Below are 13612 nucleotides of genomic sequence, written 5' to 3'. Positions count from 1 at the left end.
TTTGGAAAACAGCTGAAACACGGGGAACATGATCACTACACCATCATTTTCCACCTGAACAATAGACTTCATAACGGCATGCGATGTGGACTTGATCAAGCAGTACCAAACGTTAATCCATTCAGAATTGCTGTCGTCGCTCTGAAGTGAATTCAACATTTAACAACGTAACTCTACTACTTTAGAGAGTACAACTTTATTATTATTATTATTATTATTATTATTATTATTATTATTATTATTATTATTATTATTATTATTATTATTATTTCATGCAAATATTGGTATTAAGTTCTTATTACTTCTTATTATAGAGTTACATTATCTTTTACACGGAGAGAGAAATTCGGCACACTTAAAAGGAAAATACGTAGATTCAGACTGCAAGCGCTTTCGTGACACTACTCAAGTCACGGCAGGAGAACTGCAATTTTCTATACTGCGTTGGAACCAGGTCAGCCTAGATGAGTCTTGTCTTTGTACATTTGTTTTGTGAAGATTTTCCATATACCGCTGTGTGCTCAATTGTTTTTCTCGTATTTTTATTTCCATCCAGAAGGAAATTTTAGATCCTGCACAAGCGTGGAAGTGCTAGTGCTCACGTGCAACCAGATAATGTTTATCGAAGTACATAACCTTAATTTTCTATATCCTGCACGTGTTGAGAGAGGCCATACGTGATTTTCGTCTATTTGCGGCTGCACAGATTGGTCCTAGCTAACGAATGTGCACGTAGCCTGGTAAAGAAAATATTTTGTATGATACAGAATTCTGCTACACATTTCTCCTCTCTAGATTTTCTAGATTAAAAACCAGTTTCTTTTTTTCAGTGCGTCTTCTGTATAAATACATACAGCATTATCCCATTACCTCATTTTCCATCATCTTTCTGTATGAATAAAGAAATGGAAATATATGGAATTATACCAAGTGGCTATGGAAGTGATTTCAATAATAAGAAAACTAGGAAAATGCAACTTTTGGGGATTCTGAATTCATCATTATTATTTACCTCTCTACCCAGCTAATTTTCTCCGTTGTCCTTCACACCCACATTTCGGAAGCTTCCAGTCGTTTTTCATCACTTTGCGTAATGTCCGTGTTTCTGCCCCATAAAGTACAATACTCCACACGAAGTATTTTATGAGTCTTTCTCAACTCGTTGTTCAAAGTCTGACAAAATAGTATTTTCTTCCTCCAAAAAATTTGTTTCGCCATTCCTATCGTTGCTTTTATTTCATGTTCACACTTCATATCATTCCTAGTATCATTCTAATTGAAGGAACATGAAAGTTTGAGCAATCGAATTCATTTTGAACTATATTTGCAAGAATATCATATCGGCTAATGAGTAAATGTTAAAATTGTTTACCAGTGTATTGTGGTCTTCAAGTGAGGGATGAATTCCAGTTACTTTGTATATCAAATCTCTAAGAAATTTTCATTGAACTTCGTTGGTTGTTTGTTGGCCAATTGGCTATTCTTTTGTTGCGAGGGGTTTCAAATTACAGCAGCATATTCCATCTTGGTGAGTACATATGAGTAATACATTTGCAAAAGTTTCAATATTATTGGATTTCTTACCACTTCTCATTATGTATACTAATAATTTATCATGAGTAACATTTTCAATGTGTTTTATGAACGTTAATTTTGGATAAAATGTAACACCTGCATCTTTAAGTGTATTAAGTCTATTTATAGAAGTATTACTAAGCTTATAATCAACTTTAAAGATATTTTTGTTTCTGCTGAGTGATAATACATTATACTTGTTTATCTTTACTGCCCGCTTATTACCTTAACTCCACCTTGCTGTACTCTCTAAGTAAGGTTGTGAATGAAGACAATAATGCACAGATTTTATCTTGGATTATATTTTGAGATCATCAGCAAACAATAATTTTTCACTCTTGAGTATGTGATCTCGAAGATCATTAATAAATAGTAGAAATAGTATGCAGAGCTCTCCTACAAGACTTCTCATATACGTAGAATAACGTTACACATAGAATACTATGGACGACTAAAAAATTAATAAATAAAAAGTTTCGTTTCACATTGTCAACCTACATAGCCTTCTAAACTATAATGATTCAGTAATGATACCAGAGGTAATAGTAAATTTCTACCATTTCCAGTTTAGTAAAGAAGATGCTGACGAAGATGATAGCTTTCTTCAGATGCTGAATCGATTACACAAACAAAAAAACTAGCATTCTTTAGATGCTGAATCGATTACACAAACAAAAGAATTAGCTTTCTTTAGATGCTGAATCGATTACACAAACAAAAGAACTAGCTTTCTTTAGATGCTGAATCGATTACAGAAACAAAAGAACTAGCTTTCTTTAGATGCTGAATCGATTACACAAACAAAACAACTAGCTTTCTTTAGATGCTGAATCGATTACACAAACAAAAGAATTAGCTTTCTTTAGATGCTGAATCGATTACAGAAACAAAAGAACTAGCTTTCTTTAGATGCTGAATCGATTACACAAACAAAAGAACTAGCTTTCTTTAGATGCTGAATCGATTACACAAACAAAAGAACTAGCTTTCTTTAGATGCTGAATCGATTACACAAACAAAAGAATTAGCTTTCTTTAGATGCTGAATCGATTACACAAACAAAAGAACTAGCTTTCTTTAGATGCTGAATCGATTACACAAACAAAAGAATTAGCTTTCTTTAGATGCTGAATCGATTACACAAACAAAAGAACTAGCTTTCTTTAGATGCTGAATCGATTACACAAACAAAAGAACTGCTTGTAGTTATTTGTTATCCTTTCTATTAGAAGGGGATTAAAACATTGAAACCAGAAAAGATTAATTTCTACTACTTTTGGTTTCAATAGAGTGTTAACGGAACGTAATTTTAGGCGCTGAATCAATTCAATAAATAGGTTCTAACTATATTTTAGAGCTTTTTTTAAATCTATAGACACCAACATTGAAAATTGAATTAGTACTAATCATCTGCCACTTACGTGTGACCAAAGAGGTATGGGAGAAGGTGGCATGTTTCTTTTAGACGCTGAATTGTCTTACTTTTTTCGTGACAGAAAACGTTGCAACCGCAAATGATTTACTTTCTACGACTTTCAATGTGAATAGAAGGTAAACCTACGACTTTCAATTTGAATAGAGAAGATGGAACAAATGTATTTTTGGGACGTTGAATCATAATTGCTGGAAACCACTTATTAATATTTGCTACCCTTTTTCTTTGACACTTCTTGACAGACGGACGAATATAGCCATTCTATATCACTTTTGACATATATTCAGTTTAACGTCCCTCGCTTATGTCCTTTAGACTAAAAGAGACGATGATTAAAACTCATCAATACCAAATGGAACTTTTCTATTAGTTTATATTAATTTTGTGAGACAGAGAAAAATAAAACATAGTTTGACCAATTTTACCAATTTTATTAATTTTTGTGGAACTTTCAGGTTCAAATTAAGATGATAGGGAAACGTTCCACCAGGCATTAATGTAGCTCATTTTTTAAAAAAAAAATGTCTAACATTTTCCAACTTTTTCATTATTTGAAGTAATAATTTGACAAAAGTTATGTTTGTGTTCGAGTCAACATTACTTTTGACACCTCCTAGTACTTTTTATCTTTTGACACCTCCTAGTACTTTTATAATTATGACTCGACTAAATACATATAATTAGTAAGATTCATGTACGCAGATATACAATCAAGCTAATGTTCACTTTTCAAACTGTCAATTTCGGAAAGCATATTGAATAAGTAAGGTTTGAGCGTAAAAGTGATTCACGCTTTTCACACTTGTATATTGTTTATCCAGAGCACCTTTCTGGATCTCAAATTGGGCTTGCTTGTTTCAGCAATTCAATGGAATTTGTTTCAGACCGTAGTAAATCCTGAAGATGTCTTCGAAAATACGGCCGCCTCAAGATATTCCACACACACCTTTAACAAGGTCTGGGTTACTTCTTTTACGAACTGAAGCAGAAGTAAATTTTCTTTAAAAACATAGATTCGACATGTGTTTATAGTCAATATACACTGTCTAGGCCATAAATGAAACCACCATTTTTTTATAGGGAACTCTGGTTCTACAGGGTGTTTCAAAACAACACCGACAACGTTTGAGAGATGATTCCCGACACCAAGATAAGACAAAAAGTATAGACCAACCTGGGTGCACAAAATGCTTCCTTTCACAGTTATAAGTTGCCGAAAACATAAAAAAAATGAACTTGAAACGTCCGTAGCTCCAAAGCTATAGGATCTACCGTAGTAGGGTCAAGACTTCACTTAGGAACTAATATGTGCATTATCCAAAAATAGATATTTCAGAATCCTAAAGTACTCACACAACAATTTTTAGGGAGTTGGCTACGGGCATATAATTTGAAGTACTCACCAACTACCTCTATAAAAATTGTTACGGAAGTATCGGAGGATTCTGAAACATGGATATTTGGGTAGGGCACATCCTAGTTCCAAAGGGAAGTCTTGACCCGATTACGGTGGGTCCCATAGATGTGGAGCTATGGACCTTTAAAGTTCAGTTTTTCATGTTTTCGGCAACCTTTAACTCCGAATGGAAGTATTTGCGCACCCAGGTTGGTCTATACTTTTTGTCCTATCTTGGTGTGAGAAATCACTTCCCAAACGTTATCGGTGTTGTTTAGAAACACCCTGTATAGCTTGACACAAATGGGTCATTGTGGTTAACACCTACGGTCCTCTGAAGAACGGGTATGTACAACCTATTTCAGTCTTTCTTACTCCACCGCTTTGTTCGTTGTACTGGATTGGTTTTCACTTGGTTATTTCCTATTCTTATTGACTTTCTGAAATAAGTTGTGGTGAGTATTAGTTACTTACGACAAGATTTTGTACAGTGATGGGAGATGACGTTGATACATTGATGGAACGTGTTTTATTATCTGTGAAACAATTGTAGGTAGATAGCAAATGAGAGTATTCACGTTGCAAGCAGACATTTCACTTTCTGTTTGTAGTAGTACCCTTCATGGCAGGTGTTCAGGGAGTTCTTCAACCTCGTTAATTTTATCGCAATCTTTATCAGTGTCAACTCCTGGATTTTCAGCAGATGACAGAATAGTAACTTCTCGTTCTGAAACAGCGTCACCTGAACCTTCTATCTACATATTTCGTTTAATGTGTACCTAAAATAGAAGGAAGAATGAAATTAATTATTCCAGAAAAATTCAAAGGTTAGCAAATAACACTTATATATCTTTTAAAAATAGCAAGATTCTAGTGTTAGAGTAACTTCTAGTTCGATCCATGTGCGTGGATGTTGTGTTGTTACATCAACTTTCTTCTTTCCAACATCATGATCACGTAATACGTTCTATTACCACCATCTTCCTTAGCCTCGGAGCGTAATTATAGGACATTAAACTTATTGAACATTTTATTTAAAAATATATATATGGAACATCTTAATACGTGGAAACATTTTTGTTGCGATAAGTACCATGCTACTGATGGGAGAATGTTGTGTTCATGGTTAAAGAATTTTAGTTTTCATATACGATTTATCCCCAAAACTATCGTCCATTAAAATCAAAGAATCGTCAAATTACTAAAAGCTTTCCTTTGTAACGTAACTAGAAATATAAGTACTAGTCAGTCTCTCCATTAAAGATCGAACTGTAGAAATCTGTAAACATTTAATATTTTTGGCACACCATGTCCAATCATCACTACAAAAATTGAAAAAAAAAATGGTGGCACTGCATTTTTATAATGATGTTGAAAGCTCAAGTCCTTTGTGTTTTGCTACAAGGTGAATTCAAAAAGTAAAGGCACATTTGCAATTTCTCTTTCCAGGAATTGGCAATACTAGTAGTAACTAGCACTGAGTGACTGTAATTGGCAACACTTTAAGACAACGTGTCGCTCGTATTCCTGCATTAGTCGTTGGAGTGTAGCAGACCGTTAAACATGGCAGCTCCATTGTCAATCTGCACCAAGGAGGAAATGAGGGCAGTGATTCGCTTTTTGTTTGCGGAAGGTGTTAAATCTGCGGACATTATTCGTCGAATGCAAGCACAGTATGATGACAGCTGTTTATCGCGAAGAAAGATTTATGAATAGACAGAGCGTTTCAAACAAGGAAGAACTTTTTTATGTTACGATGAAACATCCTGCAGGCCATCGACCTCAAAGATTGAAAAACTTGGGTACATCATCTCGAAACGGGGAAAAAAAAATCAACCATTAGCTAGTCATTGATGAGTGCAAAATTGGCTACAGTTACAACAGAAAAACTTTTTTTTTTCAGACGAAATCAAGAAACTTATGAAACGTTTGAAAAAGTCAATTGAAATCCAGAGAGGTTACGTAGAAAAATAAGGTATGTTTCAGTTTTCTATCATTAGAATAAGTACAGCTTTTCTCAAATGTGCCTTTGCTTTTTGAATTCCCCTCGTATATAGATTTGCCACTTGGTGGTATATCCTATCCAACAAAGCTGGATTCAAAAAAGGAAATGAAATGAAATCTTTAAGTTTAACGTCCCACGATTATGCCGGTTAGGCTAAAGGAGACGGTGATAATGAGAAATGAGTGAAATGGTGGAATGAAGAAAGTGGGAAGAAACGGGAGAACCCCGAGAAAACCCACAAGCACGGTGTTTGTCCACCACAAAGTCCACATGGCGCGAGCTGGGATCGAACCAGGGACCCCAAGCATCGGAGGTGAACGCTCTACCACTGATCCACCGCGCCCCCAAATCTGGATTCAACTTTGATATTATTGGCTAATAATATTGCAAAAATATATTAGCATTTTAATCTTGAATTTCTACATATTATAAAAATCCTTGGTTAAAGAAAGTAAAACAGCCGCATTGCAAATACTGTTTAATAAATAAGTTAATCTAATATGTATAAATAAAGTAAGGAGTTTGTCTGTCTGTGTGCGGTCTGGGGACCAGACGAATAGACCAAGACTTATCAAATTTGAGTCACGGATACCTTGGTCCAGGCCCCAGACCAAGACAAAGCGTTTTTATTTTTCGAAATTCGAACCAGGGGGATCTCAGTGGGCGTTTACAGGGTCATGTCAAAGTAGTATAAAATGACCGATATTAGTGTCGAATTTATAGATTTCGCAGTCGCTGGGATCAATGACAAAATTCCGATCACATTAATTTCCAAATTCACCCTATTCGGCTGCAAGCCGGGGATCACCAGGGGGTACACCAAGACATGTAAAACTAATACAAAATGATCGATATTAGTGTCAATTCCATAGTTTTCGGTCGCTAGGATCAATGGTGACATTTCCATTAAATGATGACTATTGAATTCAGCTACTATTGTATGCGGACCGGGGTTCACATGCTGGAGGGGTTACCGAGACATGTAAAAATAATCCAAAATGGCCGACATTAGTGTCAAATCCATAGTTTTCGCGGTCGCTGAGATGAATGGACATATTCTCATAGGGACAGCGTTGATTTCTAAATACAGCCTCACGGTATTTCAGCTAGTCTAATATAAATAAAATAAAGAGTTTATTTCTCTGTCTGTCTGTGTGCGGTCTGGGAACCAGACGAGTGGAACGAGAGTTATCAAATTTTGGTCACGAGTACTTTGGTTCTGACCACATACCAAGACGAAGCTTTTTATTTAAAAAAATGAACCAGGGGGAGTCTCAGGAGGCGTTTACTGGGACTTGTAAAAATAGTAGAAAATGACATATATTAGTGTCAAATTCATAGTTTTCGCGGTCACTGAGATTAATGGTAAAATGCCGATCATATTAACTTCCAAATTCACCCCATTAGCCGGCGGGCCTTGGGTCACCGGGGAAGGATACCGAGACATGTAAAAATAATCCAAAATGACCTATATTAGTGTCAAATCCATAGTTTTCGCGGTCGCTGAGATGAATGATGATACTCCCACAGACGTTGACTTGTAAATTCAGCCCCTCCTACGAAGAATGGATATTTCAGCTATTATTAAATATTTCAGGTTTTCGTGACCGTGTTTCAGCCATATTTTCGTTTTGTCACACCCTTCTGGCTATATTTATTTTTCCTACACTTGACTTGCGACAACTGGCATTATTGAAAACAATATGATATTGTCAAAAATCCAGTTCATACATACGCGTTCAATAAAAAAAGAGAACCGCTAACATCAAGAAATGTGTCGTTGGACTTTCGAAAACGATTTGTTAAGAGTCTGTTATGAAGTGGTGCTTTATGGATCAGAGACGTGGACATTGTGAAAAGCTGAAATATGCAAGCTGGAAGCATTTGAAATGTGGTGTTGGCGCAGAATGCTGCCCATATCGTGGACCGAAAGGAAAAGGAATGAAGACTTACTAAAGGAAGCTAATGAAGGATGACAGATCATGAAGATAATAGGAAAAAGAAGAAACAACATGCTTGGACATCTTATTTGGCACTCCGATTGGATCTTCGTGTCGATAGAGGGAAAGGCAAAAGGAAAACTAGAAAGAGGAAGACCAAGGAATGGAATTATAAATGCCATTTTGTAGAGCAAAAATGAAACAAATACCGAGATAAATTGTTTGGCTCTAGTGTTCGAAGAGTACAGAAGGTTTCTCCCATAAGTTGTCCTCAGTTGCACCTTTGCATATTTATATTGCTCAACGTTCAACGTGGTGGTTCAGGTAGAACATAGAAACCATCACAAACCCTGCTTTTCCTTGTAAACAAGGTGGTTACAAGGAAGGACATCTTGTCGGGAAAGGAGAGGTTTATCCTATTCCCGAACGGGTGGACTGCATGAGTTATTGGTCCCGAAATGTACAATTTGTTACATACCACCTTTATCCTCTAACCGCTTCTATTATCAGTTTTGATCTATAGTGATCAACTTTAAAACCGATTTTTTTACTACTTTCGTTGAATGGATCATCTCCATAAACAAACTCCATCTCTAACTGTCGACCTCTACATCCTTCCCAGAAAGGATTGTCATCTATTAAGTAGTTATTGAGTTATTTTATCTCTCGGACGAAAATATATCTAGACGAACAATTTTTGTCATCCACGTGAACAGACACTCAGGGTAAATATATAAAAGAGCTTTGGTTGGTAAATCAAATACCTTAAAAACGTTGAAGATACTGACAAGGAGCGGACATCCGAATCAAACCTAGTCCATTCGATAAACATAACAAAGATATGTTCATGCAGAGAAAATTAGGTGCTACGGACAACGGAGTAGGTTCCTGGGGCCCATTAAACCTGTTAGTGTAAAGACAATCGTAGACTCACAGTGAAATAGATATTGCATTAAAACTGTTCATTTTAAAGTCATAGTTTATAGTTCATTCTCTTCAGCATAAAACAAGCTTTCCAGCGGTATTGGGGCCCATAAGGTACATAAACAGGGAGAATTGAGAGAATGTCGGGAAAAGTTCCACCAGAAATCCCTCCCATCAACTTTGGACCCCCCATCATACCGATTCTATTTATCAATACAAAATTGGTATACATATTTCTTAACCTCTATAGTATTTTTCGAGATACATTTGGATTATCTGGGTTTACCCTGGGCCATTCTAGATGGGGAACAAAGTCGATGGGAAGGATTTCTGGAGGGAATCTTCCCGACATTCCCTCAATTTTCCCTGTCCAAGTACATCATGGGCCCCAATACATAGCACCTCTGAAAAGCTTGTTTCATGCTGAACAGAATGAACTATAAATCATAACTTTCCAATGAACAGTGTTGATGCAATGGCTATTTCACTGCGAGTCTAAGATTTTCGTTTTGTAACAGAATTAATGGGCCCCAGGAACTTACTCCGTTGTCCATGGCACCTAATTTTTATGTGCATGAACATATCTTTATTATGTTTATCGAATGGACTAGGTTTGATTTGGATGTCATAATGACGTGTTCATGTCCGTTTCTTGTGAGAAATGGTTTTCCGCAATTGGAATAAAATGGCAACCAAGGATCGAACCTGGGGTAATTGGTGGGTATAAGCCATTCTCTCTACGTAATCGCCACCGCGCTTCTAACGAATTAGATTATTTTAAATTAATTGACTTCTTCAGGGCACGGTGGCTCAGAGGTAGAGCCTAAACCCAGGTTCGACCTCAGGCAATGTAAGTTAGTAATGGATAACATCGCGTCCTCGAGTTTTCCTGAGATTCTCCCGTTTCCTCCTATATTCGTATTCCACTAATTATTTCATAACCATTCATTTTAATTAAGCATCTGTCTCCTTTGGCCAATAGGAAACAACTATGAAATGTTAAACCAGAGGTTTCATTCCATTTTATATCCATACGTGGGAGTAAAAACATTTTACAAACTTATTTTTATCCACAAATATGAAAGAAAAGTTGCCCTTCTCGTAATTCCAGCACAGTCAAGTAGAAATAGAGCAAGTTACTAGATCTGGTGTAAAAAGTAGTAACTTGGTAACAATGTTGACGAGAACATATATCTCACTTGGGAGAGTGAGAAAGGGTAAAGAAAGTGGGCTTACTTTTGCAAGTATGGGAGTAAGAAACCCTTAAATCCTCGACAATGGGAGAGGGGAGCAGACAAATTTGCTGTTGTGAGAAAAGGAATTAAACTCTACAGTTAACCAGTAACAAGTGTAACCTTGCCTCCAGAACGAGACAAGAGACAGGAGGGCTTAGTTTGTGTCCCGTCTAAAATACTTTTACAAGGAAAGTACTCTGTAGTTCCTCTGTAATTAGTATATTGCTTTAATTCCGTTGGGCAAATAGCGCCTTTATATCTCTTTACGTTTCCGCTTCTGTACTTTGCCTTCGGCTACACAACTTCCGAGGAGCACAAAAGAAAAACATTTACACTTACATTCGCGTTTTATTACAGTTTTCAGATTTTCTTACAATTACTTCTTGATTGTCTAAAACGGAGTCAAGACAAGTTTATTAAAGTTTGTTAGAGATGCTTAAAAGGCGATTTGTCTAAAACGAAACAAAAGTTTAAGTTCTAACTCTTCCAAACTCTTCTATCCTATGCATAAGCATTAGAAGTAGTTTTCTCTTCTGGTGTAGTGGCTAGCGTATGTTCTGTTGATGCAAGTAGTTCTGAGTTCGATTTTCCGCTGTGAGAGCACAATACTTTATTTCACAATCACATATCAATACCCATTGTCAGAAAATCCTACCGACAGCTTATCTTCTTTCCCCGTCGACGAAAATTGGTTATCCCGATTTCTTGCTGACGTCTTCTTCTTGTTCAAAGCGACCATAGATTTGTGGGCAACATGGAAATTTTAAAACTTTTCTCTCCCTTGGGGAGAGATGTTTTATACTTTGATAAGTTATCATCTTCATAACTGCATCTACCTGTAGATATTCTATCCTTGGTCTTCCTCTTTCTAGTTTTCCTTTTGCCTTTCCCTCTATCGACACGAAAATCCAATCGGAGTGCCGAATAAGATGTCCAAGCATGTTGTTTCTTCTTTTTCCTATTATCATCATGATCTGTCATCCTTCATTAGCTTCCTTTAGTAATCTTCATTCCTTTTCCTTTCGGTCCACGATATGGGCAGCATTCTGCGCCAACACCACATTTCAAATGCTTCCAGCTTGCATATTTCAGCTTTTCACAATGTCCACGTCTCTGATCCGTAAAGCACCACTCCATACCAGACTCTTAATAAATCGTTTTCGAAAGTCCAACGACACATTTCTTGATGTTAGCGGTTCTCTTTTTTTATTGAACGCGTATGTATGAACTGGATTTTTGACAATATCATATTGCTTTCAATATAGTCAGTTGTCGCAAGTCGAGTGTAGGAAAAATAAATATAGCCAGAAGGGTGTAAGAAGGCGAAAATACGGCTGAAACACGGTCACGAAAACCTGAAATATTTAATAATAACTGAAATATCTATTTTTCGCATGAGGGCTGAATTTGCAAGTCAACGTCTGTGGGAGTACCACCATTCATGTCAGCGACCGCGAAAACTATAGATTTGACACTAATATAGGTCATTTTGGATTATTTTTACATGTCTCGGTATCCTTCCCCGGTGATCCCAGGCCCGCCGGCTAATGGGGTGAATTTGGAAGTTAATGTGATCGGCATTTTACCATTAATCTCAGTGACCGCGAAAACTATGAATTTGACACTAATATCTGTCACTTTCTACTATTTTTACAAGTCCCAGTAAACGCCTCCTGAGACTCCCCCTGGTTCATTAAAAAAAAAAAGCTTCGTCTTGGTATGTGGTCAGAACCAAAGTACTCGTGACCAAAATTTGATAACTCTCGTTCCACTCGTCTGGTTCCCAGACCGCACACAGACAGACAGAGAAATAAACTCTTTATTTTATTTATATTAGACTAGCTGAAATACCGTGAGGCTGTATTTAGAAATCAACGCTGTCCCTATGAGAATATGTCCATTCATCTCAGCGACCGCGAAAACTATGGATTTGACACTAATGTCGGCCATTTTGGATTATTTTTACATGTCTCGGTAACCCCTCTAGCATGTGAACCCCGGTCCGCATACAATAGTAGCTGAATTCAATAGTCATCATTTAATGGAAATGTCACCATTGATCCTAGCGACCGAAAACTATGGAATTGACACTAATATCGATCATTTTGTATTAGTTTTACATGTCTTGGTGTACCCCCTGGTGACCCCCGGCTTGCAGCCGAATAGGGTGAATTTGGAAATTAATGTGATCGGAATTTTGTCATTGATCCCAGCGACTGCGAAATCTATAAATTCGACACTAATATCGGTCATTTTATACTACTTTGACATGACCCTGGTTCGAATTTCGAAAAATAAAAACGCTTTGTCTTGGTCTGGGGCCTGGACCAAGGTATCCGTGACTCAAATTTGATAAGTCTTGGTCTATTCGTCTGGTCCCCAGACCGCACACAGACAGACAAACAAACTCCTTACTTTATTTATACATATTAGATTAACTTATTTATTAAACAGTATTTGCAATGCGGCTGTTTTACTTTCCTTAACCAAGGATTTTTATAATATGTAGAAATTCAAGATTAAAATGCTAATATATTTTTGCAATATTATTAGCCAATAATATCAAAGTTGAATCCAGATTTGGGGGCGCGGTGGCTCAGTGGTAGAGCGTTCACCTCCGATGCTTGGGGTCCCTGGTTCGATCCCAGCTCGCGCCATGTGGACTTTGTGGTGGACAAACACCGTGCTTGTGGGTTTTCTCGTGGTTCTCCCGTTTCTTCCCACTTTCTTCATTCCACAATTTCACTCATTTCTCATTATCACCGTCTCCTTTAGCCTAACCGGCATAATCGTGGGACGTTAAACTTAAAGATTTCATTTCATTTCCTTTTTTGAATCCAGCTTTGTTGGATAGGATATACCACCAAGTGGCAAATCTATATACGAGGGGAATTCAAAAAGCAAAGGCACATTTGAGAAAAGCTGTACTTATTCTAATGATAGAAAACTGAAACATACCTTATTTTTCTACGTAACCTCTCTGGATTTCAATTGACTTTTTCAAACGTTTCATAAGTTTCTTGATTTCGTCTGAAAAAAAAAGTTTTTCTGTTGCAACTGTAGCCAATTTTGCACTCATCAATGACTAGCTAATGGTTGATT

This window comes from Thermobia domestica, chromosome 14, assembly GCF_964235325.1.
Source record: "Thermobia domestica chromosome 14, izTheDome1.hap1.1, whole genome shotgun sequence".
Lineage (NCBI taxonomy): Eukaryota > Metazoa > Arthropoda > Insecta > Zygentoma > Lepismatidae > Thermobia > Thermobia domestica.
This window is presented reverse-complemented; position numbering follows the sequence as displayed.